Source organism: Hesperophylax consimilis, chromosome 5, assembly GCF_061612785.1.
Source record: "Hesperophylax consimilis isolate HC1 chromosome 5, BYU_Hcon_1.0, whole genome shotgun sequence".
NCBI lineage: Eukaryota > Metazoa > Arthropoda > Insecta > Trichoptera > Limnephilidae > Hesperophylax > Hesperophylax consimilis.
Genome location: NC_142840.1, coordinates 19,731,494 through 19,758,975, shown reverse-complemented (window position 1 = coordinate 19,758,975; position 27,482 = coordinate 19,731,494). Strand labels below are relative to the sequence as shown.

The following is a 27,482-nucleotide window of genomic DNA, read 5'->3' as shown; positions in this document are numbered from 1 at the left end:
TTCAGTTCAAGAAAATAGCACCAGCGTCAACACCACATCATGATGGGTATCCTTAAGTATCCGGAATTCCACCTTTACTGGGCCAATGATACGAGGCTCTCTCTCATCGTTGATGTCATGCCTAGAAATCGTTGCACTACGTTACGCTTGTGTCTTCATTTAAATGACAATAGCTCGTTGATTCCAAGAGGACAAGAAGGTTACGACAAATTATTTAAAATAAGGCCGATGGTAAATGCCCTCCTTGAAAATATGGCCAAGATCGAACCTGAGGAATTCAATTCTGTAGACGAGCTCATGATACCGTTCAAAGGGAGAAGTAGTTTGAAACAATATATTAAAAACAAGCCACACAAGTGGGGCATCAAAGTCTTCTCCCGAGCGGGAGCCAGTGGGCTCGTCTATGATTTTGGAATTTACACGGGCAAAAGCACGAATGTCGGTGTGTGTCTCCAAAGAGAAAGAAATTGTTTTGTTTTATTTCACCACAAATATTTTTGTTCTATTTGTTTTTCTTACGTTAATTTAGGGTAATGGTCCGTTTTTTAAAAACAATATATATTTTGATTTTTTCTTTTTTACTAAAATTATTTTACCATAATATTAAATTGCAATTTAATATGCTTGCCTTTACAGATTAATAGAATTGATTTTTGTGTATTTATTTTCTATTTAAACAATTAAAAACACTTTAAAATTATGTATGCTCCTTGTACTACCCGTTCTTTGACTTACACCCCCTAAGCCCCAATGTTCTTCCTCAGGAACATGAAATATTTCGAAAACCGTATGGAAAAAAAAAAAAATTTTTTTTGTAAAAATATTGAAAAAAATCACAGAACTCAATAATGTAGACAAACATTTTTTTCGTTAGCTGGAAAAAGTCTGGTATTGAAAGGGTTAACTATGGCTGCCAGTGTTGCCAGGAACGTTTCCAGTTGCCACACTCGACACAAACCCTACCAACCTACCAGTTGTACCTACTTACCTTAGGTCAACACAAAGAGGTATGTGGGCTACCACCTTTGGGATCAATCCCTCTACTCTTAGTTTGTGTTAATGCTTACGGGTAAATACATATAAAAAACTAATATTACCCATGATAGCAAATAATGATAATCGATAAAATTATTGAATTTGTGATTCATAATAACTTTTATTTCAAAACGCAATTAATTTCGTTTTAATCACTTCATTTTTTTATCTGCCCAAGAATACGTCAGTTAATCGGTTAATTAATGTCATTTGTCTGGATATAAAAACAATAGAAGTTGGCATTCAATTCAATTTGTATTATTCTGATATTACTACAATGTTCACTGTTTAGGAACTATCACATACAATAATTTTTACGAATTGTTAAGGGTTAAACAAAGTTTTGGAGCCAGATCTACGCTTCGACAAAACAGCTGTTATTAACACCTTAACAACATGTTGTATCACAAATAATGGAATGGGTGGTAAATAAATAAAAATAGCTAATTTGATTACCGTTCCCAACACTGAATACACAATTCCATGAAGTGTGATCTATAGCGATTAAAAAGTTACACAATAATTGTTGTCAATATACATTGGACTCTCTTTTTACACGGTGGACAATTCCGTGCACAAATATCGTATAAAAAATATACTAAAATAATTTAAAAATAATGGTTGATAGTTTTCCTTGTATAAAAAATAATTAAAAAATAATGGTTGATAGTTTTCCTTGTATAAAAAATAATTTAAAAATAATGGTTGATAGGTTTCCTTGTATAAAAAAAAATCAGAATATCAAGAAATAAAATTCTTTATTGTTTGTTGTGTCGTAATTTTATTAGAACCCTTAGGGTTCATTTGTTCGCTTTTGGAAACGAGGCACATGGTCTCATAAAAATATTTATACCTCCCTTACTGCCATGCTGATCACACGAACAAAAACACAACGCTTTATATTCAAATCTAAAAATTAACAGGAGAAGAAATAAAATGTGCACTTTTAAGAATGCAAAGGTTTCCTACAAACGCAATTTAAAAAAATATAGTAAACTTCGTGATTTTTTAATTATTTTTTGTTTTTGAAATAACAATAAAGTAGGATAACAATAACGTTTGTAATACATTTGTCTAATAAAATGTGTATTTTTTTTTCGTTATCAGTAGTTTTAGTTAAAAAACGTAAGAGAGCGATTTTTTCTTTTTTTTATGTGGATTTCAAAATTTTAATGTATCGAAAAATATATTTTTATTTACAATTGTAAAATTTGAAAGCGAATTTTATCACCTTTCAAAAGCAGTTTTCGCATACGTTCTGTAATATTACAATTATTTCATTGCAAAGCAGAAATACGGTGGAGGGGAACGGAGTTAAAAAATCACAAAAAAATCGTAATAAAGATTATTCACCATCAGAAATAGACGAACCCGTTTACTGGATTTAAACAAATTTTCTGTTATCTGTGACCGTTTTTTTGTTAGTTCTCTGTATAAGTCTTGGTAACGAGCCATGCAAGCGGTCAAATCACGTTGTCATTATAGAACTCGTTCAAAGTTTGTGATCATTTGTTATAAAATGATTTCCAAGTTTATCAGTACTTCTTCCTGCTTTCCGCTCACTGCGCATAGTACATACTGAGTAGTAAGTACATGCAAGGAATATACCACAGTGTTATTTCGAAACCGTGCTTAAAAAACAGCGCAAAAAGAGTCCAGTGTGTATATATTTTGAACTTTGTTTTTACAAAAAAAAAATACATGTAATAATAGTTTAATACATATAATATGTACCCCCATAATGAATGTAATTATTTATGTAATTATTAGGCCCCCGACAAGCCAGTAAAAATGATTTCATGTTCAAGATATAATTAAGATATTTTATCACACCCGAAGAAAGATACAATTGGCCTTACTTCAGGCACACAAGCACAAGGACACGTCCACAGCATACTTCTATTGGCCCGACTCAAGTATCTGATTCACTTGATCGTGCCTTATCTTCCTCGGGCGTCCCCGACTTGTGCTACCATTCACACTTGCGTCATATATTCTCCTTACACTCCTTTCTTCGCTCATTCGCTCTACATGCCCAAACTATATAAGCGCCCCCATTACGCTTACATCTTGAACTCTTTGTGGATCTACACATTTCTCCTTCAATTTCCATACTGATTTTATATATTATTATGCAATCTTGCAGCGCGTTGCCACATGAACTATTCGACATTATTTAAACAGTCATTGGCTAGAAAAACATCGCGAATTTTTTTTACTCCCAACGTGAAAATTTGTTGTGCTGCAATGAATAAGTAATCACGCCATCTGGCCGGCACCATAAAAGGTGATCTGAAGAAGTGCCGGCTGTCGCCGGGCCATCGATCTGCTTGATGAATGCATTATTAATGCGGCCCCACTCGCATCAGGCTGCATTGCATTCAAAGGAAAGGATTACGACTTCCTGCCCCGTTTCAGACACAGTTATATTCTCACCGTGTTCTGTACTTGCATTGTTTCAAATTTAAATGGATTCGCTTTCAAGAGGCCGGTATTTCGTGTATGTAAGCAATAAGCATCAGTCTGGGAATTTCAATTAAGATGTTTATTGTACCTAGTTATTAGTTATTCCGAAAATAAATTTAATATTTTTACCCGCAGTTTATTTGCTCGGGATATGGGAGCAGATAATCAATTATTAGTCGAAACAGTTGTTTTTAACTTATATCATTTTGAGGTTAGTATTATTCTAACAGGGGTGCCCAAGTTCATGGGGTGAGGTTTATCCAGATCTTAGCGGCGGATGCGTCTGTCAGACCGGATCGGGAAACTGGTTGTGTGAGACCTTTTGACCTCTTCAACAGGACTCTCTCGGAACATACCGAGTGTGAGGGATGGGTTTATACATCCGTCACTTATGGACTCACTGACCCCAGATTCCTTCCCTTCTCTCATACCTTTTTCCTTCCCAGAACTTACCATCCTTCCTTTCCTAAAAAGACCCTCCACACAGCATTCTCATTAATAAATAGGTAGGCAGATATAATTCTTTATTTATTTTTGTTTTATTTTTTTATTATGTACAATATTTTTTTATAATTCAGGTTTTCCAGTAATGTAGGTATCACTGGGTGGCTTGCCCGTGCTGAGGCCTTCATTTTATAATATGAAATATAAACTACATAATACATTTAATGAGAAAAATTATACATTTAAAATTAAAAATACATAATAATATATTTAAAATTAAAAAAAAATAGTACATTGAAAATAATCTTGTGTGTTTATGAGTGATGTGTGTTTATATTGGTTTTGTGTGTTACGTGAAGGTTTTATTTTATTATATTTTATTTTGACATTTAAAAAATAAGCATCTGCACAGACGTAGGAATATAAGCAAAAAATAAGCCTTTTCGCATGAATGGATTTAATTTTCACAGGCCCCAAATTTAAGGTGACAAATCCAACTATCAGAAAGCCACGATTTATTGGCATTATATCAATACGAATATCTTTTTTCTGAGCATCATTCGTTCCACAAGAATGGGCACCACGTTTTGCGTAGATCGTTTTAAATTTAAGCCCACATTTTTTGCGAATCATCTATAATATTAGTGTAAAGATGAATTATGAGTTTCCTCCCCAAGATAAACAGGGTTCGATGTTACTTTGACAATAATCAAACATTCTAATTTCGGTTGTAAGTCTCGGATTTGTTAAGAATTTAATTTTTAAAATAGGAAATGATTGTGTCAAGAATTCAGATAAGCGATAAAGTAGGCAACTACCTTTGATATACAGGGTGTATCGGCACGTACCCGACAAACTTTAACCAGCTATTCCTTAGCATATTTGGAGTAAAAAATCTTATGTGCACTTTGCTGTCCGGTAACGTTTTTTTTTAATAAAAAATTTATTATTCATATTTTCACCACATGTCACCACTGTTTTATCCTTTGACAGAGTTTGAAAACCCATCTGGCAAATATTTTATTCGAATTCCGTTGAATAATGCACGTGTGTACCTATATTGGCGCACGTTTTCAGTCACAACGAAATAGCACGGCACCATTCGTCTCATTTTTAACTATTATTATTTAGTGTGTGCGAAAGAGCGAAGACGCTTTTTGACATACTTGCTTATAACAGCTGTTTAACACGAAACGCAATGCCAATGACAGTGATGTAGTGTGGAAATTTTAATTTTTTTTATTTTTAATTGAAAAAAAAATGCTACCGGACAGCAAAGTGCCCATAACATTTTTTACTCCAAATGTGCTAAGGAATAGCTGGTTAAAGTTTGTCGGGTTAGTGCCGATACACCCTGTATATTTTAACAGAAAATTATTTTTATTTAATTTTCAATATTGGATCTGATGAGTTAAGAATTGAGACAAGCGATAATTTTTTTTTTTTTTTTTTTTTTTTTTTTTTTTTTTTTTTTTATATTTACTCCACACAGGAGGCCCTGAAGAAAATAATTTCCCTCAGGGCCTATGTCATCTTTGGGGATGCTGTGTGGAGGGTCTTTTTGTGGAGAGGAAGGAGTGAACATGGGTCTTGAAGAGTCCCATGTTGTAGGAGGGAGGAAACACAGAGGCCGGCAGTTCGTTCCACAGCCGAGCTGTTGAACTTAAGAACGAATCATAGAAGCGACCCGTTCTCATGTGACAAGTGTCAACTGTGTACAAATGTTGGGCGCGCGTTTGGCGTGTATCCCGACTACGCACCGGTGCCGAAGGGATCAATGACGCTAGTTCCTCAGAGCATCTTCCATTGTAATACCGATAGAACAAGGACAGCATACCTACCTGACGCCTGTGCTCTAAAGATTGCAGTCCGTTTGTTAAGATTGGGGAATCTATCAAACGGACCGCCCGTTTCTGCACAGAGTCAAGGGTTTTTTTCAGGTATTTTGGGGCTCCAGACCAGAGATGGCTGCCAAATTCGACAGTAGGGCGCACTTGCGATTTGTACAGGGTGAGCAGTTGTGTACTATTAAAGTATCTGCGGGCCCTGTACAGTACGCCCAGCTTCTGAGAGGCCAACTTTACTCTAGCTTCGATGGAGCCCCCGTACCTGAGCTGGTCACTTATAGTTACACCAAGCATATCAATGGAAGGCCTGTTCGGAAGATTGCTTCCGTTGAAGGAGACTAGATTATCATTTGGATCCCTTTTAGACGTAATCAGACAGGATTGGGTCTTTGAAACATTAAATTCGACGAGATTATTTTTACCCCAGGAGGAAATACTCTCGAGATAACCGTCCATTCTCTGCTTCAAAGCCCTCCGAGCCGTTGGAGTTTGTGTGCCCTTTGGGGGCTTGTCAAACAAAAAGCTATCATGAACTGTACTGTCATCCGCGTAACAATGAATCGGTGCACATGTCAAAAGGTCATTGATGTGCAACAAAAACAAAGTCGGAGACAGAACCGATCCCTGTGGGACGCCAGCATTTATGGAGTGCGAGGAAGAGGTGAAACCGTCAGCAACCGCCTGAATCGACCTATCCCTTAAAAAGTCAGCAATCCACGTACACAGGGATGCGGGAAGTCCGTAAGAATGCAATTTGTTGACAAGTCCTCGGTGCCAGACCCGGTCAAAGGCCTTGGATATGTCTAGTGCGACCGTTTGGGTCTCACCGTGACGTTCCAGGCACCGCCCCCAAACATGCGTCACATACGCGAGAAGATCACCGCACGAGCGGTTCCGCCGGAATCCGTATTGACGGTCGTTGATAATTTTGTTCTTCTCGAGGTATGTGAGCAGTTTGTCGTTGATCACACGTTCCATCACTTTGGACAGAACTGATGTGATCGCTATGGGGCGGTAGTTGGCCGGGTTGGAGCGGTCACCTTTCTTGGGAATAGGGTGAATTACCGCTTTTTTCCAACCAGAGGGCACAGTGCCACACTTCAGGGACATTTTGAAGAGCTTTGTCAAAACTGGAACTATTTCCGCAGCACACCTCTGCAATACCAGGGCAGGTATTCCATCAGGTCCACTAGCTTTGTTAACATCGAGCCCCCGTATGACGTGGAGTACATCCCGATGCCGGATCCTCAGCTTTTTCATATAGAAGCCGCAGTGAGGAACCGACGGCGGAACAGCACCCCCGTCGTCGAGGGTTGAGTTTTCCGCAAACATTTTCCCTAAAAGGTTTGCCTTTTCGGTGGCGGTGTTTGCTAGTGAGCCGTCAGGTCTGGTAAGAGGTGGCAAACTGGGTTTGCAAAAATTTCGACCTATTGAGCCCGCAAGCGACCAGAATGCTCTGCTGCCATGCGGGCAGGCAGCCAGCTTTTTGCTGATCTGCAGGTCGTGTTCGAATTTTGACCTATTGATGATTCTCTTGCATTCCTTTGCCGATTTGTTGTATGCTGATCTGCTTTCGGGCGTTCGAGATGTGTTGTAGGCTCGGTAAGCCGCGTTTTTTCGTCGAACTGCTTCGGAGCATTGTCGACTGAACCACGGCTTTGAGCCCACACCAGTTTCTTTAGTAGTCGATTGTATGAAGCCATCCATCGCCGATTTGATGACTTCACCAATCTCCTGGGCACATCTTGAAGGGTCCGAAGTCCGAAAACAAACAGCTGACCACGGAAAAGCATTGAAATGGGCCCGCATACCGAACCAATCTGCTGACCTATAGTGCCACACTTTTCTCCTCAGCCTCTCATTGGTTGGTCTGAGGCTAACGGGGATTGATGTCGTCACTAGGCAGTGGTCAGATGATCCCAGAGGCGCTGTGACGTCAATCTTATAACCGTGTGGCACAGTAGTTAAGAATAGGTCTAACAGATTGGAGCGGTGAGTCTGGACATCAGGAACCCTTGTAGGCTCCTGAACCAATTGCTCTAATCCGTAGCAAATGGCAAAGGATTCCGCCTGTCGGCCAGCCGAGTCCGTTGGGCCTGAGAACTTCAACCATGGTTCGTTATGAACGTTGAAGTCCCCCAGAACAACAAACTCGGCCGAAGGGTAGCGGGGCAAGAGATCATCAATAGTATCGCTCAAATGTTTGAAGAGCTCGGAAGTGTCTGATTCGCTATGGTTCGGTGAGCGGTATAGACATGCGTAGAATCTTGCCGTACTGGCAAGATTGACGCGCACCCACATTACGTCGAATCTGGAGTTTTCCAGACTCAATAGTCGCACACAGTTGACGTCAGCTCGACTATAGAGGCAGACTCCTCCTTTCAGTCGGAATTTGCTTGCGAGGGTAAAGCCCGGGCAGTCCAGATAGGAGGAGTCTGGCGGCTCGGCTATCTGAGTTTCGGATAGGAAAAGAAGGTTGGGACGTTGGGACAAAAGATGGTGATGGACGGAATTTAAATTTGTGTGCAGGCCGCGAATGTTGGCAAAATTTACCAACAGTTTTGGCCCGCACCGGGGACGCCTGCTACTCGCCGCTGTAAAGATGTTATGTTTGTTTTTATGTATATTCATGATTTTAATTTTTTTTTTTTTTTTTTTTTTTGTTTTTTTTTGTTTTTAAGGGTATGAAGTGAAAGGAAGGTCTGGAATGGAAAGGTGTGAGGGGTGGGTAGGAATATGGGGTTCAGGCTGTCCAGGAGTGATGAGCGTTTGGTTCCAGCCCACCCACTGCGGTGCTAGGCGATAGGCTGGGAGAGTCCGGCTGGAGAGGGCATCCAATGCGCCCCAAACGCTGCTGCTGGGTCCCCTCCGGTCACGAACCGGCACAACAGCAGTGGCGGGGTTTTTACACTCGCTGATGGGGCAGCCCACCCTTAGTCGTGAGCCTGAGGGTCGGGCCCCTGTACTATCGAGCGGCCCGGACAGCGGTAACCGGTTGTAATAATAATGGTCTTTATTTTATAATGTTTGTAGGCAAGTGAGCAAGACAAAACGTCTCGTAGAGAGTATAATACAATTCAAAGTTACATACAGGGATTTACGGGACATTAAGTAAGAAAATATTTGTAAATAAGAATAAAAATAAAAATAAATGGAAAAAATAGTAGTATCATAAAATAGATACAATAAAAAATTTAAAAAATGAAATATATCATTATTTATTGATCGCTTATATGCGTTATTGGTCCAACAGATAAAGTACCTACATATTATATAAGTAATACTTTTTACCATATTATTATTTTTATATTAAATTGAAATTTTTGCCATTTTCAAAAAGCGTTATATTTACTAACTAGATTTACTAACATTTTTCAAAGGTCTGCGTAAGTTAAAGACAATAACGAAAAATATTTTTGTGATTTTTACGTCACTATTCAAAATGGCTACCGTAAGTATTTTTTTTGGTCCGTGGTAAAATGAAACAATAGCTTTTTTTTCGCTCCATTTTTCGTAAGATGAATAGAATGTCAAATATCAGATACGGAATACGATGCATTGTATCATCCATAGACATATGAATATTAGTAGACCTGCCCTAAGTGATTAAAAGCGTATTATCCCCACTCCCCATACCGGTTCCATTGAGCCGGCTGGGCTCGCGTATGGCCTCAAATGAAATTTGTAAACGTGACGTCATCATTCTTGTGCGAACTATGGTCGAGGCATCATCGGTTCATTTTACGAAATAACACGGCAAAATGTTGACTTGTACTATGAAAACTTGTAAAAATAGATGTGAAAAAGAGAATAAACCCAATTGTCGTATTACATTCCATATATAAGCATTATTTTACTTTATTTTAAGCATATTCACATCGTATAATATGAATCAGTTGTTACTATCACATCGAGAAACGTCTGGACGCGAAACACAAAGCTGGTTGGTTGCTGGGAAGTAAATTATGAACATTTATAAAAGTGTCTTAACTAAATACTCTGAAACTAACTACGACTCTGCAAACAGAAGAAATTTACTTTGACGAATTTGGACTTCCCAAATTAGTTCATAACGTGGCGAGTAATTTGCGCTCCCATGTAAAAATGTCTATTCATTTAAATGCAGATTTTACTTTTAAGAACTAAATGGTGATATTATAATGCGAGATGCCTATTTACTGTCAGATTGATTTATTGACGAATCACAGTCAGCTTAACCCCCTTCGTTCTCCAACAGTTGATTTTACCCCTCGCCATTATCTTCTCGTCTATTAATTCCTATGTCTGTGGTATCATCATTATTTATGAGGTAGAAAGGGTAAGTACCTAGGTAGGTTACCCGCATAAAATATTAAATAAATTAATATATTTTGGTTACATGAAATTTTTTAAATGTGCATAACAAATTGAATAGAAATCTTTGCTACCTTTTTAAAATATATCAATTATTATTAGAGCACCATTCCAAATAAGGGGTTCGAATTACATAAAAAAATAACAATATGGTGTTCCCCTAATGCTCAATTTGTACCGTGACAGTTGTATAACCCGAGCCAATTATTTATTATGCTTTATCATTATACCCGTAAATCAAAGGACAATGGACTTTATTACCATTTCACGGTTTGCTAATAAATTCGTCTAATATGCTATTTTACTTGCTATGATTTTTTCAAAGCCATGATTAGTGCTCGTAGGTAAAATAGTAAATACGTACATATTACAGAATAACTTTAAGGTTAAACGCAACGCTCGTTGTATTCTACGTGTTCACAGATGGCGTTAATTAATTAATTTTGTTTAAATACGCTTTTGCAAGGTATTGCTTTACAGTATTAAGACAAATTATTTGTTTGCGCCCTCGTATACGCAATATGAATATGAATAATTAGTTTTGTCCATATAAAAACTCAATTCTATCGAGAAAGGCATACAAATACAATATTGGATTGAATCATCGGTAAAATATTGTATTTGTGTGCCTTTCTCGAAAGAATTAAGTCTTTAAACGAACAAAACTATTGATTCATATTCATATTGCGTATATACGGGCGCAAACAAATGATTTGTCTTAATATTGTAAAGCAATACCTTGCAAATAATTAATTAACGCCATCTGTGAACACGTAGAATACAACGAGCGTTGCGTTTAACCTTAAAAACTATTTTTGTCAGTAACTAAGTTGGAATAATTTTCCAACAACCAATTTAAACTCATGATGAAAGAGAAAGGGGCCTTTTTGGCCCGGAGCTCTGTATGCCAAAATGACAAAACTAAGTTGCAAGGTAGGTAGGTACTTACCATAGACAAGAGCAGCTTACTCACCAATAATCTCCCACGCTGTAAGTATTTGAATTGAATTACAAAACAATATGATAATATTTATAAAATCCTAGCTTTTAGTCTATTAACGGCTTTTTAAGGTAATTTGAAATACATTCATAAAACATGAATTATTATTATACCGGAGTGTGGATTTCTTATGTATTACCCATAGACCAATAGTCTTATTACATCAATGATATTACCGAACAAATTTTCATCCAGTTTCTAAATGATTCGTTTTTCATTCGCACGAATCCATATTTGGGATGAAAAAAGAGCATGTTCAATTTTTATACCGATTTTCGTATAGTTTAAGATGGCGGACATTATTTTAAATCCGTCATCTGTCATTATTTTACGTAACTATATTATGTGAAAATATATGTATGTATATTTCGTTTTATATTTAAAATGTTGATAAAAAGAGAAAAATATGTGTTTATTACGGATTGTGAAAGTGTATTATTGTTCGGGATTGTGAATTTCGCCTATATTTTTGATGATTTGTTGACGGCAACGAAAAATGACAGAAGATGCTTTTATTCGGCCTAGGGTTATGTTCAGTGTTGCCATTTTTGACGATTTAATACCTTCCTGCCTCTCTAATGAAAACTATCTGCATAAAATAGTAAGTTTGAAAATAATGATCGTATAAAACAATGATTTTTCATATAGGAATTGATATAGTTTCCAATGTGATTATTGCAATGATAAAAATCATCGTGTAAAACACCCACTACTTCGTGAAATTCCATCTCCAAGGTGGGAAGAAGGAATAGTAAAGAGGAAGATTGACAGAACCTACCTATTACTGGAAGCAGATAATATCAATTTTGTTGATTTTCAATCAACAAAATGCATATTAATTTATTGCAAGATGCTCGCATTGTCTCCTGTCCAAGCGCTGACTTCTACGAAAGATGCTTTTAACCTTGACAAGTGTTTACCTGTAATATTACGATGACGCCACACCCACTGACATTATCCGTTAACCTCGAAATTATTATTAAAATAGACTGTAGATTAGGTAATACGAGTATTTGATTATCATGGACAAATCTTGGCATCGTAACAAATAAAATTCCACAACGGGTACTGACAAAATTCTTTTTCAAAACAATGTATACCTACATACCAAAAACTCTGTACAATAAATCTTAAATTTAATAGATTTTTTTGACGGTAAAATTGGCTTAACGTTTTTACTGTCATTATTTCTCCCTCTTTTTTTATACTATTTCAATAAAATAATTCAAAATGACACCTGAGTTACCTGCCGTAATTATTCTAAGTCTTAAAAATGGGGGACTATTGCAGGAGTATGAAAAGGGTGGCCCGCGGTGCCCATTCGTTACCGCATTTTACATTTCCACCCCAATTGAACCATTGAACCATTGAACCCGTCTTGACAAACGCACGGCTGGCGATAGAACCGAGAGATAACACCCTAGAGTTATGGGGTAATTTCATTTTAAAATAAAATAAAAATTATTATTATTGCAGCTGTAATGTGTAAGCAAGGGAAAAGGTGGTGCTCAGCGTTACATTGAATGCGCTTTTTAAATACGTATTTTTACTAATTTATTTCAGAATGTCAGCTTGTTTGATCGTAAAAATGTCAGTTTCGAACACTGATCTTAATTAAAATATTTTTAATAGGTAACCGGATAAATCATCACAATGATAATTCATCACATCTTTAAAAAGTTATATAAAGTCATGTAAAATGATGAAACAAAAACTTTATTAACTGGGTTAGGTTAGGTTAAAAAAAATTTTTTTTCATCGTTTCGAATGACTTTATATCACTTTAAGTGTGTTGAATTGTCACTGTGTTGAGTTATCATGGAACCTTTTTAATAATAGTGCACATCATCGGATATAAGATCTATGTACGAGACAATATACTGTCCGTACAATAACTGTAGATACGAAGGTAGCTGGGTACACTTGTCAGCGTTTTCAGTCTTGGTAGATGTTGTAGAAGTTCGTGGTAGAGTTTGAAGCCACGATCAGAGAGGAATTTATTTCCAGATCTGAACTGACGAAAAGAATTTAATACTTGGCAAAACTGAATTTACTACTGAATAAAACACTTGAAAATATTTCTTGAGACTTTTGGAGACTTGGAGATGGTTCTTCAGGAGAGAGGATTCTCTTTCAGAGGTAGTTGTTGAACTGACTTTGTATGGAATTCGGTTCTCTATTTATAGAACGTTTTCAAATCGAACCCTCTCGGAGGCGTTCTATCCTCTTTCGTGAGGAGTAAAGTGGTTAGGTATTTTGAATCTGTTATCAGTGTTTGATAAGAAAGTCAAGGTGACATGCTGGGCTGTGATTGGTTGGAGACGGCGGCCATCATGGAATTTCATCCGGGGAGTAGTGGAGGGGGTCCTACGTAAATACTGAGTAGCCTTCCTAGCCGCGGTCACTTCGTGGGTTGGTGTGTCCGAGGGAGGTGGTGGATGATTATTTTCAGATGTGTTTCAGGTTCTGCTATTATATTGCTATGTAATTATCTTGATTAATCACATATAATACATCATTTGATTGAGTTATTTTGATGTAAAGATCTCCAAATGTGTCGGCGACACGGTATCAAGCGGTTTCGGGGTTTGAGTGTTTTTGTGATTTTGAGGTTTTTTATCCAGTTAAGAATTTTTCCTCATAAAACTTATTAATGTAATATAAAATCGGTCAAGTAAATACAACCATCAGATGGTAATAGTAATAAGGCCAAATGAGCCGCAGTACTAGTCAGCTAGAAACATGAAGGGTATTGTTATAAGCCCTAGCTAGTTAGAGGATTACGAAAGAATCCATAAAATCAAAAAAAAAAAGATTTTGGCGTAAATATGAATTCTTTTGAAATATTCTGGAGGTCTGGATACGTATGATACAATCTAATTAGAAGTAATATAATAATACATTATGCATGTATTATTATATTTTGCACAGAAAAAAACGCATTTAAAAAATAAAGTACTTTATTTATTGTCTAAGTTGAAAATATCAGGATATAACAAATGCGCTGTATGTGCATTACAAGTTTCACTTTTTCAAAATTGAAAGTGATGAGGTGATATCGAGATACTCCTATTGGCATCAAAACTTGAGATAATATCTCAACGTGTAACTGAAAAAACTGCAACTCTAATAGCTACCTACTTCTAAAGAGAAAAAATCAGTATATTATGTCCTATAAGGGCTCTCTCTCTCTCTTTGCTTAACCCTTTAAGTTATCAAAAAAATAATTAGTTAGTTTTGAAGAAAAGCGGTAATTAAATGAAATTCCCTCGATAGAAAAAAATCGCAATGGTCCGAAAATTAGTAAAAACACGTTTTGTTCTGTTATTTTATATGTTATAGGTATGAATTGAAAATTCACAGTACATCTTTAAACGCAACTTAAGCATTTGTCGAGAGATTTTTGCACTATTTCAAACGAGTCGTGTTTTATAAAATATTTTTACAATTTTCGCTTAATTAGTATAGTTTTTTTTTAATATTAGCGCGCTCTCTCTAAAATTTTTATTTACATACCTCCCTTTCAAACCATATTTGACCGCTTACTTACGGGACCTTAATCGATTAGACAACCCTTGAATTTCCGAACCGCCACTCGAAATCATTCACACTTCTCTTCAAAGGATCACACCTTTGAACAAGCTACAATATGATATACTGGGTTTCATTTTATACGCTACATTCAAGACTAAAAGAGTCGCATAGGTGTTGTTCCCACCAGATCATTTTGCTATCCAATGCTTCCCCACTTTACAAAACTGGGTAAGTTCAGCTTTAATAGATTAGTTACAATTTGGGAGGCGGGTATAGGTACCACTGCCCGGGAAATATATTTATTGGATAACCCACACCTCTGTGATCCTTTCTTCAATAAATTTGGTTACTTAGCAGGGGGCCCCGAGTTCATGGGATGATGTTTGTCTAGGTCTTGGCGGCGGGTTCGTTTGCCCACCTACTGCGTGGCGGGAGAAATTGGTTGAGGAAGACCTTTTGTCCTCTCCAGCCGTTCTCTATCAACCCCAACGCCCTGTACCGCAGTGGCTGGGAACTATTCATTCATCACTCCTGATTCATCATCAACATACTTCTCCCCGGATTCCTACCCAACCCTCATACCTTTTACCATCTCAGAACTTTCTCTCCTTCCTCCCCTTAAAAATATCCTCCTCACAGCATCCCCAAAAATGACAAAAGCTCTGAGGAAAATTATTATCCTGTGCTTCCTATGTGAAGTTAATGTTAGAAAAAAATCTAGTGAAATTTAAAAAGTACCTACCTTAAGAAAATTACAAAATATATATGTATGTATTAGAAATTTAAATTAGAATTTTAAAATGGACCTGTGTCATTGATATATTCTTCTTTGACCTGTGTATAATAAATATAATAAATAAAACTGGGTTGCTTGGAAAAATGCCACCAGGCGAAGGCCCACCTTTATATCACCATAAAAATATATACCTTAGCATATATTCCAAATAAAGTAATAATGAATAAAAGTTCGATTACTGTTAATAGCAGCATTCAATCACAGTGACGTTAAGATAAAATTTCCAAGTACGTCCCCATATTACAGCTGTCCCATACTTGGCTTTGAAGTTGGATTCAATCCACAGCTCGAAATGTCAAGTACGCAGAGTTGTGCCTATGCCGTAATATACTTGTAAATAAACGTGACATGTTTATTGAGATATTGAGCCCGCTCATTGGAATAAGCCGTTTAATCAGACGGGTTTTGTTCACCTTGTACCGGCCTGAATGGATATATTATTTGTTTAATGCAAATAAACAGGCGGTATGATTTTACATTCATTAAAATTTTATCTATAAGGACGGTTTGTTTCACAAAATTTGAACAATTCATCATCTTTCAAAGCTGATTTTCAAGTTCTGAGACGGTTCTATTCAAGTTATTTTATTAGTTCACTTTTTTAAAACAACTGGCCAATAATGATATAATAACAGAACTTGAATAGAACCTTGACAACCGTGGTAACGACTGTAACGAGTGGTACCAACACTCTAAAAACATGTTTTGATAATTTCGATAAATTCATCGAGAAATGTCATTAAATAAATTTAGAGGAAGTTACAAGCCAAAAATGTGTATATTTTTGGTATACCTTATATTGTAGGTAATAGGCATCAAAATCACTTGACAAACGGAGTCTATAAACGTTCGATTTCAAGCACAAAACTGTTTTTTATTTATTTTTTAAATAATTTTATAAGAAAGCAAAAAAGTTATTCAAGTGAAACTGTCACAGATAATCTTAGCTATAATACTATATTTTTTAAGTTGTTTCCTTTACGCGTTCATACATTTCTATTGAAAAAATACTTTTTTTAGTAGTTTACATTTATATTTTTTATTGAGTCATTTATATATTTATTTGTATTCTGCTCAAGCGAAACGATAGGAAAACCTTCAATTTATCTAAAGCATATTTTTGGTATTCATAATGTACACCAATTCGTTATAAAGATTATTCAAAATATTGATTTGGCATTAAGCTTGGCCTAACGTTATAAGTAGATACAAAGGAACGTGGATATTTGTTTGGAAGATTAAAAGGTTTTTTATTAATGATTAAGGCGATTTTTTTGTGATAATGATTCGCCATTGCAAGTAACTTACAACAGCTTTCATGCCTTCATTATACACAATACAGATTACACATACATACATGAATGCAATTTTAATTTAAAGCCTCCAAAACAATGCCTTTTATCTTCCAGTCCGCCGTAATACGGACTGTAAAGCTTTCCGGCCATAGAAAATTTAAAAGCTCGTTTTTTGCTCCTGTCTGCGAAGTATAAAGCAACATTATTGCTGTCTGAAATGCTGGGCTTTTGGTTTAAAGAATTCTCTTCCGTCATGCACTTTGTGTGGAGTTAGAAGTAGGCTCGACTCTTTGTAGAATTAAACACAATGCAACCTAGCATGATTCTATGCATACAAATATTTAGACGCTGTTCATTAAAACTTATTCATTCACTGCAGAAATTATTATATGAACATTTAAGCCCCAAAGTTAAATAAAGGTTAATTTATGTAGGTAATTTGTTAAATCTGTAACCTATTTTATGTAATATTTGTTCTTTTTTAAATCAATGACATAATATGTTTTATATTTATATTATTTCATCCTTGTCCTTTCTAATTAATAGCATAATGTAATACTTTTTTTCTTCTTTTTTCTTGGTCGTTTTTAAAATTAATAGTTTTTAATGTCTTTTTACAATCAAATACGTGTAACACCTCATGGTCACTCTAAATGTTTACTAGCCTATATTATAATGCTGGAATTATCTTAGTAGGTACAGAATTTGTAGAAACATAAGGCTAAAAATTCTAACGTAAAAAAAGAAATAAAAAAGAATAAACAATAAACAATAAACAATAAAAAATAAACAATAAACTATAAACAATAAACAATAAAAAATAAAAAATAAACAATAAACAATAAACAATAAACAATAAACAATAAACAATAAACAATAAACAATAAACAATAAACAATAAACAATAAACAATAAACAATAAACAATAAACAATAAACAATAAACAATAAACAATAAACAATAAACAATAAACAATAAACAATAAACAATAAACAATAAAGAATAAAGAATAAACGATAAACGATAAACGATAAACGATAAACGATAAACGATTAACGATTAACGATAAACGATAAACGATAAACGATAAACAATAAACAATAAAAAATAAACAATAAACACTAAACGATAAACGATAAATGATAAATGATAAATGATAAACTATAAACGACGTTAATCTTTGTATTATTTTGTAAAAATTATTAACCATCAATACAGGCTTGTCCTAGTGAGGTTAAAAATTCGAATGTAAACAATGATACAATGTAAAGAATACTATGCATAAAGCAACAATATGTAAATTGGGTATACAAAATAAACGGTGACCGGTTAAATCATCAAAATGATAATTCATCACATCTTTAAAAAGTTATATAAAGTCATGGAGTGATGAAACCAAAACTTTATTAACTGGGTTAAGTAGGTTTATATATAAATATTATATGTCTTATTTTCAATGAAAATATTTTGAAAGACACGTAGAAAATTGAGTATTGCTGATTTATTGAAATCCGGCTAAAAAGGGACTGCACGCCGTTTCCTAATAAAATTTTACATTCAGAATATATAGGAAAACGTGTTCAAGGAACTGTGTTTGCCCTGATAATATACATATAATGACGAAATGCGAAAATATATTGATTTTTATTATGAATACGTGTTCCGACATCGCGATAATTCTATCTTTTTTTACTAAGAGTTTAACATGAAACTAAAAAAATATTAAATCATTCGTTGCAGTTCCCTTTTTAACTGGATGACGAATAAGTTGAAGAGATTTTTAATAAAATAGCAATATTTGGCAAAATCAGTGAGTTTTTAAGCGCACGTTAATTAATAACAATAATACAATTATTTATTTTTAAAAAAAGCCAAATCGAATCAATCAATCACTTTGCTTTATGAATTCAACAAAATTGATTTACCAGAAGGTAGGTACAAATAAATCTCAAAATAATATTAAATGTATTACGTTTACTACCATATTTCTTTTGGGACATTTTGAAATTATGAAAATATCTACTTTGTCGCTTTGTTTTAGCAATGTCGAGTTCATTATGAAAACTCTAATCCTTGCCAGGTAATTGGTAATTTGTAGTCTTGCCTCTTGCCACACCCAGTCGTCGTACACCTGCCAATCTGCAATCCACCTGCCAAGAGCTCTCGCAAGTGGCAAATATGAATGCCACGCATGAAATAGTGCGCCGTCGGAGGCATAACCATGAATGAATTACCAACCCACCGACTAAGCTCCCTGATCATGCATATTTTACACATATTGTATGCAGATGGGAGAAAGATAATATTATACTCTCAAAATATTTGCCTCCTAAAAATACAGACTTTTATCTATGAAATTTGTAGGTAGAAAGGTATTATGTATAGGTACATCGGCATTATATTTTCTTTGCCTCACTTCCAAAGTCTGTATAATAACAAAGATTTTCCATCGAAGGTACAATGTAGATATCCTTTCAAAGATTCCTATGAACTGGAACGCATTATTTTAAGGGGGGTAGAGTCTTCAGATATCCTCATTTATACTTAACTGCACTCCTTGTAAGGGATCAGGGCCGATACCCCTGTATAATGCCTTCATTAAAGTGCTTATTTTGACAATATCAAATAATGGGAATACGTGCAGACATTTTTATTCACAGGGATTTTTTCGTCCTCCGCCATTGACCACTTAAAAGGGGATAGTTCATTATGTTGAACAAACCTACTCATTTATTTTTGATGTGCAAAAACAATCATTCTTTGGAGTATTTTGAAAATATTAGAGTACGAGCCCATATTATGAACTATACGATACCCACAAGGGGGAGCTATCACAACCAAAACTCAACAACAAAACACTATAAATAATAATAAAGCCATGATGAAATAGAGACGTTAATATTATTGTAGATAATTTGGACAGCAAGACGACTTCACACTCTACTGATTCCTGATTCATTACTATAATTCTCATAGTGTATCTTGCATCGAAACAGGTCGAAATATATGATTCATATTCAATATAAGAGTATGTGCAAAAGCACCCATATACGGACTGGTTGGTCTATTTTTATCCGATTCAGTACTGATTGTTTTCGGGGCATCTTTATGAAAATGCATCTAAAAAGACCTTTCGAATTACTTTTTTAAATTTCACACAAAGTGTATCTTATTTCAACCTCAGAGAAATCTGCCTGAAGCTTCTATTCACTTTACTCGGAAGCTTCTTTTAGCTACCCTTGTTTGTCTTTCATCCCCTATCCTTCTCCCTTGTCCTGCGGCTACCCCCCGGCCTCTCATTAGCCCTAATACATATTGCATTATTTGCAGGCGGTTCTCATTTTAAGCACGTCGCTTGGGGTGATTATTGGGGTGACAATTATCACAGGTTTTACTTTTTGTAAAACATAATTGAATCGCGAATCGATAACCACAGTGGAAGGCAGGTAAATCAAGTATTGTCGCAGTGAACGAACACAGACCAGAAATGAAACTGAATCTTAAAGATCAAGTCTTTGAGGTGATCGATATGCCGGTGAGATTCTCAACTAGCAGCCGAATGATTTCTATATTTCTCTATACCTACTTCTATTCCTCCATCCCATGTTGGTGGTGGAATTTGGTACAGGATGCTTTTTTTCATACCGATTTCCACATGGAAACTACATCGAGATCCGAATGAAAAATCTTTATTTTACTCTTTTCATTACGACTTCATACAGATATTTTACCAATAAAAACCTAATAAGTAAAAAAAAAAACATGCGAAATTCACAATGCTGAACAGTAATACACGTTGACAATCAGCAAAACGCGTGTTACAATCTTCCATTTCAAATGTAAAACGAAATAAACCTGCAATATTTCCACATGATAAATTGTAAAGCAATGACAGACGACAGATGCCAAATAATGTTCTCCATCTTAAACTCTTTGAAAATCGGTACCAAAATTGAACACCTCATTTTTTCAACCCGAATCCATACCATGAAAAGACGACCATTATGGAAATAGGACCGAAAAAAGCACCGTAAAACGCCAGTCACTGATTTTTCAACATGTTATACTTAAAAACGGTGTATTAAAATGGTGAAACGGTCTGTATTATAAATCATATGGTTTATCTACATTTTTTTCAAGTTAGCTTTTTCCAAACCATCTTCTTCCCCTTCTCGATCCTCTCTCGTAATAACATTGTTCCACTTTCTACTCCTGGCAGTATGAACTTTTGTGAGATAACACTCATCTTTTTTTTAAAGTATTAGAGGTATTGAGTCATGTTAGGTAATCAGTAGCCAGATTCTATCATCCGTCATCTACTACGTCCCTTACTTCATAAAATTATCCTTGTTGGGAGTGCCATAGTCCCACTGGCTCCAGGCAATGAGGACTTGTGTGGCCATCACAAAATGCAGAACAGTTTAACCACCATTGACTAATATTCTTATTATTGTGATTCTTGGCATTATTAGTAGTAACTCACTGATTACGGTCGATTTATTTCTCCATCTAACGACCCGATAATTGGATTTTTATGCCGCCCACGTCTCTGGGCCACGGATCATTTTATTTAGAAGATTATTACTATATTCAACATTCAACTGATGGTTTAAATTATGTACCTTTTCTTAACATGTACATGTAATAACCGTGTCTTCATCTGAAAGATAACGAGCATCATGAATTATTTATAAAAAACTAATCATTCTAATACAATCTACAGTAAATATTTGAAGAGATACTAAATCACTCTGATTGTTCGATTTTTTAAAAATCTGTTAATGCGAATGACTGGTAGTACTAGTGGTAGTGTTAGTAACATTTCGAGTAAGTTTCTTTGCGTTTTCAAATTTAATTTAGTGATGACTTACCTGTTTTTCGTTTGTAGGTTCTCGACAGTCTGCAATATTCATAAATTTATTTACCACAAAACTTTATGTATCTGCAAAACAATTGAAAAGTATAAAAAAGACTGCTTTTGTTTGCAACTTCCTAACTAAATTCTCTTATTTTATTCCAGATATTTGCGGGCGGCAGGAACATAATTATCATCTCAGGAACTAGCCGAAATTTACAAGCTGATATTGCGCCAAAATTCACACTCATAAGGTAGATCTATTTGAATAATTAAAATAACATTATTTATTATGATAAATATATGATATAATAAATATATATATATAAACTAAGTTATTGTGATAAAATGTGTTTTTATGTATGTAGAAGTGATACCGTTCTGCGAGCGTCGATCCTCGCGTGACCGGTATTTCAGTATCATAATTTGTTAAATTAATGTGGTTTTCGACGTTTAGTTTTGGTATAGCCGACGAGTACCGGACGTCGTCTCTATTAGTTAATATTGATGGAGTTTTGTTGATTTCAAGGAAAGAAGGAGGAAGCGCAACACAGCATATTATCTCATACCCCAAAAATAAATCACGATAATACTTTGACCGGGAAAATCTCAAATCATATCTCACTAAAACAATATTTACGTTATGTGAGATATTCTTGGTTCGCAGTAGTAGAAGGCTGGAATTCTAGAGTTTCCACTGCTGTCTATAACGAAAAATAATTAGGAGGTTCTGACCTCGGATTCCAGTCCGAATGGAAAGCAAACAATATATCGCAGGAATTCATCTCCTGTTGCAGTATTCGCAGGCACCGGGGAGATGGGAGGGACCAAACACGCGCGCTATTTTATTTCGGAAAAAGATATAAATATTTTTCTATTTATTTGCAATATTCAAGAACTTACAAATTTAAACATAGGTACACCAACTGAAAAATTGATAAATATGGATCAAACAGAATGGCGTCTGTCTTATTTTTGGTACTCAATTGGCTATTCCTAAACTCGATAGTAATTACAATTACAATTTCAGGTTTTACTCATAAGTTATTCCAAAAAATAAAATATTCACCATAGACTTGCAGAAAAAAAGTCATTAGATGTCACACATTAAAATTAAAATAAGATATGTTTATCTAAGACACTGGTCTAGATTGCATTTAGTTCGGATTGAATCTTGCGATCATACATAAAGAGCTGCCAATAAAAATGTGGGGTGAGAAAAATGAAGATAATTTTGGTAGTTCTTCTTCGAAGTATAATACGGTTAAATATGACCGAAGGAGATAGGGTCCCATTAGCTCAGTTGGTAGAGCGGTGCCCCGGCAAGGCAAGGATCCTGGGTTCGAGTCCTAGATGTGACTGTATCTTTTTCAATTTCATGACACCTGACGGTGAGCGTCTTCGTTCGGGAGTTTCTACTCGATGGATTTTACGAAGCGTTGATTATAATTGTCGAAAACAAAGAAGACATTGTATAAATAAAAAACTACGGGATTAACAAACACAATCACAATTCTCTACTCTTCCATAGAAGTGACATAGTGATCATAGGACTGTCACACACATCGTGATATAGGACTGTCAGACCATCGGCTCGTTTGCACTGATATTGATTTTAACCCGCCTAGAGTACCATATAGAACAATTGTATCAAGGGAATGGCGTAAATTTTGCTTTAGCGATTTTCTGGAAGAGTTACAGACCTCTCTCTTATGTACACCCAATGTTTGGGAAACAAAGACCCCTACCGAACTTGTCAAGACATATAATAAAACACTTTCATGTCTGTTAAATAAATATGCCCCGACATCATCAAAAACACGGAAAGTTCGAAAGTCTGACGGCTGGTTTGACGATGAATGTCGAAACCAGAAGAGACTTATGCGGAAATTAGAGAGGACCTATAGGAAAAACTCTTCTGTAACTACAAGAGACGAGTGGATCCTTGCTCAAAAACTGTATACGTGTAAAATTAATTCCAAAAGATCAGACTATTGGAAAGAAAAGATTAACTCTGAGCGAACCAACCCGCGACGTCTTTGGAACTCAATAAAGACTGTAATTTCCGAAGTCACTGTTCCAAAGAAAATAGATATTACCCCGGAAGCCTTCTCAATTTTTTTTTCGGGAAAAAATTGAATCCATTCGTGCTTCCGCATCTCACGCCCCTCCGCCAATATTCACTTTAAATTCTAAAGGAATTTTGTCGTCCTTCAAACCCACAACGCTGGAAGAAGTAATAAAAATTATTTCAAGCTCGCCTAATAAACAGTGCAGTCTTGATCCCATACCGACATGGTTATTAAAACAATGTTCTACTGTTTTAGCGCCATTCCTAGTTCACGTTTTCAATAAATCACTTAGCACGGGTGACTTTCCTGAACCACTCAAGTCAGCTGTAGTTACACCAATCCTGAAAAATTCAAAACTAGACGCCGATAACTTAGGTAATTATCGACCCGTTTCAAATCTACCATTTATTTCAAATCCTGGAGAAAATTGCTGCCGCACAAATAACCAGTCACTTGAATTCAAATAAATTATTCACAAAACGTCAATCTGCGTACAGAAAGTTCCACTCAACTGAAACCGGACTACTTCGTATGCTATCAGACATAACTCTTGCCGTAGAGTCAGGTAAGTTATCACTTATCTCACTCCTAGACATGAGTGCAGCGTTTGACACGATTGATCATGAATTCCTCATAAGGAGATTAGAGGAAACATTTGGTTTGAAATCCGACATAAAAAATTGGCTGGTATCCTATTTATCCAATCGCTTACAAGCCGTGAGGGTTGGAAATAAACTCTCCAACTTCGCAACACTTTCTTCAGGGGTACCCCAGGGATCCGTTTTGGGTCCACTTCTCTTCATCCTTTTTACAAATGATGTCGCCAAAATAATCGAGTCATTTGATCTCTTGTCTCACTGCTACGCTGACGATCAGCAAGTTTATTTTTACTGTGCTCCAAATGAAATCAATAGTCTCAAGATCCGTATAACTGAATGTCTAGAAGCAATAACTCGTTGGATGTCTTCAAACAAGCTGAAGCTCAATCCATCTAAGACTGAGTTTCTCTGGGCAGCCACAAACAAACGTCAACATTTCATAGACAATTCACCTATTACTATTTCCGGCAGCGATATCATCCCAAAAACAACAGTTAAACTTCTCGGTGTCAATTTAGATTCAGACTTTTCGTTTAAAAGTCAAATAAATAGGACTGTAAGCACCGGTTTTTTTCACCTAAGACAACTCAAGTCTGTCCGAAGAAACCTTCCTACAGAAGCAACAAAACTACTTGTCAACTCTTACGTAGTCTCACGTCTCGATTACTGCAACGGCATTTATGCCAGCCTTCCAAAATATCAAATTGACAAACTTCAATCAGTGTTTAATGCAGCAGCACGGCTCATAACCGGGGTTTCAAAATATTCACACATTTCAGAACACCTTCGTAACCTTCACTGGCTCAAGTGCCCTGAAAGAATCCAGTACAAACTGTGCTGGGTGGTGTTTAAATCCATCAATGAAATGGCCCCACCCTACATCTCTGAACTATGCGTCCCGGAAAACACTGGTCTGAGGCAGTCAACGCTTAGATCAGCAACATCATCAGCTGTAGGCAGACTGATAGAACCTAAGCGCAAGCCAAATACTAAGTTTGGTGATCGCGCTTTCGGAGTATCTGGGCCGAAGGCTTGGAATAAACTCCCTCCGGAACTAAGATCCATAACAAGTCCAACAGAATTCAGGTCTAAACTGAAAACTTACCTTTTTGAGCTGTCGTACCCTTAAATTAAATATACCATTCCTAAGAGAAAGTCCAGTTGTATTCAATTTTTCAATAAAGTCCTAAATCCTGTATCTAAATTCCGCCAATAAACAATTCGATAATGTTAATAGTGTTAATCTCAAGTGACCTACCAGGTAAGTATTGTACTGTATATTTTCTCCATAAGTAGTTAAGTAAGAACATAGATTATAAGTTTGTACAGCGCCCTTGAGGTGATTTTGCACAAAAACGGCGCTATACAAGTCATCCAATTATTATTATTATTATTAAGTGTACAATTTTATTGCCTAGTTCTCTGAAAGTTGATAACTTATAAAATAGTGAGACGTGATGCTGTCAAGACCCACTCAATAAATAATACTGCTGTTCAATATTTTTACAGAATTTTTAAGTAATTTCACTGCATGATGTAAGACGGCAGAAGAGTAAGAGAGGTAAACCTTCGGTAATAAACTATTTATGTTCCCTCCACGAAGACATTTGCAAGGAATACTTACCGATTTCATCATCGTCATCACTTTAAAGTATTAAACAGAAGCGGTGAGCAATTAAACCCCTGCGGCATTCACTATTAAGTTTCCGTGGCATTTTATTGACTTGACCCACTTCATCCTTTAGTAATAAGCATAGCGACCGGTAAATGTTGGAAGTATTTCTTGGAACACGGGAAATCGACAAGCTTTATGACAAAATAAATCTACAAACTTGCAAATAAATAGGATATTGCATTGCATGAGATACTGAAAGACACTTTCTTTGGTGCAAAAACCATGCTAAGTGCAGTTCTTAGTAGGTACCCTCCTATCTACCTACGATGGTCTGAAAGTGTAGAGCAGATGAATGATGAAAGGAGTGTTAATATAATAATAGAAGTTAAGGACGCCCGAGGAAGCCGATGCACAATAAAGTAAATCCAATACTTGAGTGGTGTTATGTCAAGAGTCAGAACAACGGAAGAGTATGTGTTAATGTGAATGAAGCAAACGGTGTGTGCCAAGACAGATTTGTGTTGAGGAACGGCATTGTTAGTTAGTTTAAAGAAAAATGAATAAATTGTGACCCTTTCTTAAGAAAGGCACTGCCTTTAAGCCAATCTCTCCGTAATCTTCCTTGTATAGACATTGTTGACACTATCATTTATTTTATACCAGCGTGTTATCAATCAAAACATGATTGATTGGTAAAAAATATCAGAGCCAAGACAACCGAATTCGTTAAAGCTTCAGCCTTGTGTTACTTCATACGTTACGTAATTTTCAATTATATAGTTGACTGAGTTGACAAATGCGTCGGATTACCACCCAGACGTCGTCGGTTCAATTCCTCTAGCCTAGCTAAGTCTTCGAACGTGGCCATGCAGGAATAATAATATATGCATGGAGAGATAGCTAAAAAAATATTACCCAACTTATGTAAATTTGTGAAATCTCCAAGGAATTCACATAGTATTCCATAAGAGAGAACGAGATATGAAAAAGTTTCAAATAACCGTGCGTGGAAACCAAGGTATGAAGGCAGTTTACAAATTCAAACCTAACATTATGTAGGGCTTTACAGTGAAAATGTCAGCAAAACAAGTTTGAAGCATTTGCAGTGTTTTCATACAAAAATAACATATAAATATACCTATCATAAAAAATCATGTTACTAGTGGTCGGAAAGAAAATTTTTCTTTTTTATTATTGTTTCTACTCGAGTTGTAGGTACTTCTTTTGAAAACCATAAATATGTCGGTGAATATATTATTTCCATGCATCGTACCCACAAGCTGTTCCTAAAAAAGTATTATGAATATTGACAATTTATTGGGGTCGATGGAGATGTAAGCTCCCCTGGTGATACTATAGGCTATTTTACGACACAAATCGGTTACAATTTATCCCCACGTAAAGTAAAAGACGGGCGTTTTAGTTATAGAAGTATGTTATGTACCATGGTAATATTTGAATATCAACTTGTTGCTACGGAAAAAAACAAGGATTCTTTTGACTGATTTTAAATTTGTCAACATCATAGATGCCTCTCAGAACCTAGCTAACATTATAATGAAATATGTGTA

The 27,482-nt window shown here is 35.7% G+C and overlaps 2 protein-coding genes across 3 annotated transcripts in view; both read left to right on the top strand.

Moving 5' to 3' along the window:
• SP1173 (major facilitator superfamily domain-containing protein SP1173) overlaps positions 1-27,482 on the top strand; it is a 156,532-nt gene that overhangs the window by 47,671 nt on the left and 81,379 nt on the right. For both annotated transcript variants that reach the window (XM_089631679.1, XM_089631680.1), the window contains exon 3: positions 21,791-21,879. The gene's annotated coding sequence lies outside the window, so the exon portion shown is untranslated. The remainder of the gene's footprint in view (positions 1-21,790; positions 21,880-27,482) is intronic.
• The window catches only part of LOC149423622 (uncharacterized), a 46,581-nt gene that overhangs the window by 566 nt on the left and 18,533 nt on the right, over positions 1-27,482 (top strand). The gene's annotated exons all lie outside the window — the stretch shown is intronic.